The sequence below is a fragment of the Onychomys torridus genome, chromosome 3, assembly GCF_903995425.1.
Source record: "Onychomys torridus chromosome 3, mOncTor1.1, whole genome shotgun sequence".
NCBI classification, from domain to species: Eukaryota; Metazoa; Chordata; class Mammalia; order Rodentia; family Cricetidae; genus Onychomys; species Onychomys torridus.
Genome location: NC_050445.1, coordinates 70,335,278 through 70,341,806, shown reverse-complemented (window position 1 = coordinate 70,341,806; position 6,529 = coordinate 70,335,278).

Genomic DNA, 6,529 nt, shown 5'->3' with positions numbered 1-6,529 from the left:
ACTAGCAGACAATGCATTTGGTATGCCTAAGGTTGGGTTTTCTAGTGAACCTGGAGGTACTGTTGCATGCCCATACAATGACTCCCAGAATGTATAAAGGCATTCAGTAAAAGTGCCAAGTGAACCTTGAATGTCAACTTGGCCTCTGAAGTATTTTCAAACTTCAACCTGTATTTTTTAAAAGTATTTTTTTAAGAAAAATTTTCATTCATTTTACACACCAAAGATCCCCCTCTTCCCTCCTCCTGCTCCCCATTCTTCCCCTCAACCCATGCCCCACTCCCACTCACAAGAAGGCAAGGCCTCCCATGGGGAGACACATCCAGTAGAGGCAAGTCCAAGCCCTTACCCCTGCCTCAAGACTGCAGAGGCGTCCCATCATAGGTAGAGGGCTCCAAAAAGCCCGCTCATGCACCAGGGATGGATCCTGGTCCTACCACCAGGGACCCCCCCACCCCCAAGCAGATCAAGCTATACAACTGTCTAACGATGCAGAGGGCCTAGTTCAGTCCCATGCATGCTCCACAACTTCAACCTGTGTTTTGATAATGACTTATTAAGAATACTTCTTACATCATGTTACAAATGAAGTAAATTTTCCTAGGGTATAAAGTAAGATTAATTGTTTTGGCTTAGTTTTCCAGTGAAGAAAGGGAGATTTTGGCAGTTTGCATTTTAGTTTTCGTGTGTGTGAGTGCTACAGAATGTGTGTAGACAGCAGAGGACGACACAAGAGTAGGTTATGTCCTCCCACCATGTGGGGATGCAGGGATCAAACTCTGGTCATCAGGCTTGGTAGCAAATGCCTTTACCCATTGGGCCAACTTGCAAGCACTGGAATTTTGATGATTAATTCTACATAATAAAGGCTGACAAACAAATGGTATAGGTACAGATTTTAAATACATATAGTATATAGGATATAATATAGAAAATATTAGGCAGGAGAAGGACCAGTTGAATTATGAGTGAAGGAAGATAGCACCAATCTGAAAGGGAAGGAGTTATAGAATCTATCAAATAAAATTAGGAAATAAATGATCAAGAGTAAGATAAAACCTTAATATGATTGGGACTGGAAGATGCCTAGGTTATATCTGATACCTTGAACTCGGTAGTGCACAGCTAAGGTCTCACTGAAATGAGGTCCCCCACCCCCACCCCATGCCATCGATTTATTTGGCCATACATGACTATAGAACACTTACCCTGATCTGATCATCACACATGATACCCATGTATTGAAATGTCACAAATAACCTACAAACACGTACAATTACAATGTGTCAATTAAAAAGACTAACACAGTAACAAAAGGGTTGACTCTGTCTGGAAACAAAGCCATTGTGATGCTCTGTTGGATGGTAGAGAAGGCTCATGAGATTGAAAGGAGAGACAGAAAAGCCCCATGGAGACCTTTCTCAGAGAAAAACAAAATGGTGGAACACTTCTGTAAATTACACTTGGGAGACAAAGACAAGAAAGTCACTACAAGTTCAAGGCCAGCCTGGTCTAAAACAGGGAGACCCTGAAAAGAAAGTGGGGGTGATAATTTTTTAAAAAAGGAAAGCATTAAGAGACAAAACTAAGGGAGATTTTTATGACAGGGCAAAAGTATATAATCAAGTATATGTGCTACAGAGTCACACTTTGCAAGCTTTCCCTGATGGACCATACACCAAATCCAGAGAGTATGAGGTAAGCTACACAGGTCACTTACGATCATGGTCATTTGATAAGGAATTGTTCTAGTTTGAACTTTGTACTGTGATAAACACCATGACCAAAGCAACATGGGGAGGAAAGGGTTCACTTGTCTTACAGGTGAGAGACCATTATCAAGGGGGGTAAGGGAAGGAGCTCAAGGCAGGACCTTGGGGTGCAGATGGGGGCCCAGAAACTGAAGCAGAAACCATAGAGGAATGATGCTTACTGGCTGGCTCTCCGTGGCCTGCTTTCTTTTCTTTCTTTCTATTTTTTTTTTTTTTTTTTTTTTGAGCTGAGGATCGAACCCAGGGCCTTGTACTTGCTAGGCAAGCACTCTACCATTGAGCTAAATTCCCAACCCAGGCCTGCTTTCTTATACAGCCTTGACTATCTGCCCAGGAGAGATACTGCCCACAGCAGGCTCAGCCCTCCCACATCAACTGTCAATCAAGAAAACCCTTCCGTGCCCACAGGCCAACCTGAAGGACACAAACCCTTAACCCTGTTCCTTCTTCCCAGATGGCTCTAGTTTGCGTCAACCACATAGAATTCTTCCTCTTCGTCTTCTTCCTCTTCATCTTCTTCCTCTTCGTCTTCTTCCTCCTCCTCCTCTTCTTTCCCCTCCTCTCCCTCCTCCTCCTCCTCCTCCTCCTCCTCCTCCTCCTCCTCCTCCTCTTTTTTTGGTCATTTGACAATATAGTTTAGAAGGTTAGATATGACAGTTGCACTCTAAATTGTTTTTCTTGAAACACAAATCCCAATTGGTTGACTGACTACTGATCCTATTTCCAGGTAATTTGTACTTTATATGAATTTCTAATTTTTATATATTTTCTCATTCTTTATTTAACTTTTTCCTCTTTGAACCCTTCCTGCTTCCTGGTCAGTCTCTATGTCAACTTCAGACACAGTTCAATAAAATGAAGTCATATGGGAATAGGGTAGGCCTTTAATCCACTGGTCAGCATCCTTATTAAAGAATGGTCTGTGAAAAGACACACACACACACACACACACACACACACACACACACACAGTGGAAGCAAAGTCATCTGAAGGAACCAACCCCAGGGACACCGTGATCTAGGACTTCAAGCCTCCAGGATTTGATGTGCTACATTTCTCTTGTTCAAACTCTCTGCAATACCAGCCCTAGCACACTTGAACAGCCATTTGCTAATTTTCTCTTCTAAAGTCAGGAACAGTGTTTGTGTGTTTGCCTCTACCTTCATCCCATCACCTAGGGCCTCACCAGAGTTAAGATGAGCGACAAAGCCGGCTAACAGCTCTGTTGCCTGTGACTCTCACAACGGTCTCTGAGAGTAGCAAGGACTCCAGTGGATTTTGGTCCAAAGAGATCTCCTTTTGGAAGGGGCATGCAGTAAAGAGAGAATCTGGATAACATGTCCCCCAATGTGTGTGTGTGTGTGTGTGTGAGAGAGAGAGAGAGAGAGAGAGAGAGAGAGAGAGAGGGAGAGAGAGACAGAGAGAGAGAGACAGAGAGAGAGAGAAAGACAGACAGACAGAGACAGAGAGACAGACGGAGAGACAGAGAAAAACAAAGAGACACACAGAGAGAGGAGTATGTGTGAATGTATGTTAATGTGTGTGACTGTGTGTGTGTGTGTGTGTGTGTGTGTGTGTGTGTGTTGCTTTATTTTCTTCTAAAGAACCAGTAATGACTTGTGAAAAAAAGGAATAGAAATTATGAACTTTCTAAGCAACACTGTTGTCTACATTCAAACCTGTTTATGGAGCCAAACTTGATCAGAGGAATTGATTAAGAACCTTAAGACTCATCAAGGCAAGAGCCTCTGGATGGATTCACTGATAATTCTACTAGACATTTAAAGAACTATCCCCATGCATCTCAAACTATCCCATAAAATAGAAAGGTACATAATGCTACCAAACTTCTCAAAAGATGAAACCAGTATTGCCCTGATTCCAAAGCTAGATAAGAGACACAGAAAAAAGAAACTTACAGATACACAATTCTCAATAAAATATTTGCAAACAGATTTTATGAGTATGTCTTAGCTAGGATTTCTATTGCTGTGATCAAACACCATGACCCAAATAAACTTGGGGATGAAAGGGTCCATTTCACTATAGCTTATTAGTCTATCACTGAAGATAGCCAAGGCAGGAACTAGAGCAGAAGCCAGGGAGGGGTGCTGCTCACTGACTTGCCCCTCATGGCTTGTTTGGCCTGTTTTCTTAGAGCATCCAGGATCACTGGCTTAGGGGTGACACAACCCTTAGTGGGCTGGGCCTTTCCACATCCAACACTAATCAAGAAAATGTCACCCAGGCTTGTCTAAAGACCAATCGATGAGGGAATTTTCTCTTCTTCCAAATGACCCTAGTTTGAGTCATGTTGACACAAAACTAGCCAGCACAGATCAAAAAATATTATTCACCATGATCAAGCTGTCTTCATTCAGAAATGCAGAAATGGCTTAACACATGAAAACCAATAAATGTAGTACACTCCTAAATGGACTCAAGGACTGAAATCATATGACCATCTCAATACATGGAGAAAAGCTTTTGACCGAATCCAAAAAGTCTTCATAAAAGAAATCCTGAAGAGACTATGAATGAAAGGAATATTTCAATATGAGGGAGGTGAAGACAGGAGGTTAGAAGTTCAAGGCCACCCTTCCTGGCATAGTGGGTTTGAGGACAGTCTGGGTTACATTCTGTCAAAAATAATAAAGTTCTGTCATCCACAGGGAAATGGATACAGATGGAAATAACCATATTAAGCAAATGAAGTCAACCTCTGAAAGACAAAAAAATACTGATTATTTTTCCCACATGTCGTGTCCAGATCTTTACACTGCTATGTAAAACCACCACTGTGTCTATAAGTGAAACTGTCCAAGGGAACAAAGAGGACCAACATGATGAGGCAAAGTGGATATGAGGAGAGTATGCTCAAAATACATTATAATATACATATGTGCATGAAAGCATCCTGTGTAACTAAGTACCGTGCACAGGATATATATGACAATAAAAAAATTACACACACACAATAGAATTTCATGATTCTAGGTAGTTACATAATCATCAACTACGAAATGCAGTAATTATAAGGAACCAATTCTAGAAATAATCATAGAAAATAACTTTGATTTTCACATTATGATTATTGATATAATATTAATAGTACACTTTTTATTTGTCACACTATTATGACTAAAATATGAATTCTGGATTAAAAAATAATATATAAGCCAAAATATAAAAAGGGTTAATGAAAAAAATGTACTGAATCCACCAGGTTGAATTGAATCCCCAGGAGTGCCTTGATCCTGGAGGAGATGGGAATGGAGGGGAGGGGCTGGGTGGAAGGTGGGGGCGGGGGCAGGAGGGGGGAGGACAGGGGAACCCATGGCTGATGTGTAAAATTAAAACACAAATATAATAAATAAAAAAGAAAAAAGAAAAAAAAAAAGGGTCTCGTCATAGGGACACTTATCAGCATGCAGTACCCATTTTTACCAGAAGGTGTCACTTCATCAAGCCAGCACTCAAAGGAGTCTGCTTTTTTTTCTTTTTAGTTTTTTGTTTTGTTTCGTTTTGTCTCTTGAGACAGGATTTCTCTGTGTAGTCCTGGCTGTTCTGGAACTCACTCTGTAGGCCAGGCTGGCCTTGAACTCAGAGATCTGCCTGCCTCTGCCTCCATAGTGCTGGGATTAAAGGCGTGCACCTCCACTCCCGGCTTTTCTTTTTTTAATTAAAAAAAATTTTTTTTGAGAATTTCATGCACGAGTATTCTAAATACGTTTCTTCTAAACATACAACATGGCACTTAACCACACCCAAGTGCATAAGTTCATCCTGTTACTAGCCAGGGTCTGTCTGTCTCTGTCTACATATACATCATATACATATACATATACATATACATATACATACACATACACATACACATACACATACACATACACATATACATACATACACATGTGCACATATATATATGGAAATTTCCAAAGGAGGCAGGGGACAATGTCTGCTTTGCCTTCTTTCCAGATAAATCCACTGTTGTAGGGAATTCAGTCTCCCAGGATGAACCTGTCAAAATTCTTTGAAAACATGAAGTGACCCCCTGGTGTCAAAGGGAGTGCTCCAGAGACCAGAGCCTCACCTTTGCCAGCGGACTGAGGAGGTGAAAGTCATCGTGAATCAAAGTGTCAGCAACGAGCCGTAAGGACTACTTTGGCTGTTGACAAATTTCACCCAGATTACATTCTTCCTTTAGAAAAATGCAACACAGCCAATGGCTTTTATAACCACTTGGAAACCATCCACACAGAGAAGAAAACACACTTCTTTAGTCCACAGCTGCCAGGTGTACTCCAGACAGAGAAAAACAACCCTTTGACCCATTCGTCTGCCTCTGAAGATTAGTGCCTGAGAACTGGGTTGTGCAACCTGAAGACTAACTGGCAGTCCGTCCTTCCGTTGGACTTTGTGTAGCTAATGGATATTCACCGAGGTCATTACTACTACTGTTGGAAAACCTAATTATGGAAGGCCTAATTTTTAAATACCTATCGAAATATTGAAAGGTTCTTCCAGAGCTCCTGGAAAGAGAATGAACAAGAGGGAGAGGCCTGGTTCCGCAGTGATACTCTGTCCCTACTGTAGGTGCGGCCACACCAGAGAGATGGTTCTTGTGTGGACTTCGACTCTGCAGCTCTGAGAAGGCACTAGGTGTGTGGTGGGGTGAGGCAGAAAAACCAATGGGAGCCGTAGGAAGAAGAGCTGTGTCTTCCTTCCACATTGGTAGAGATTCCTGAAAGAC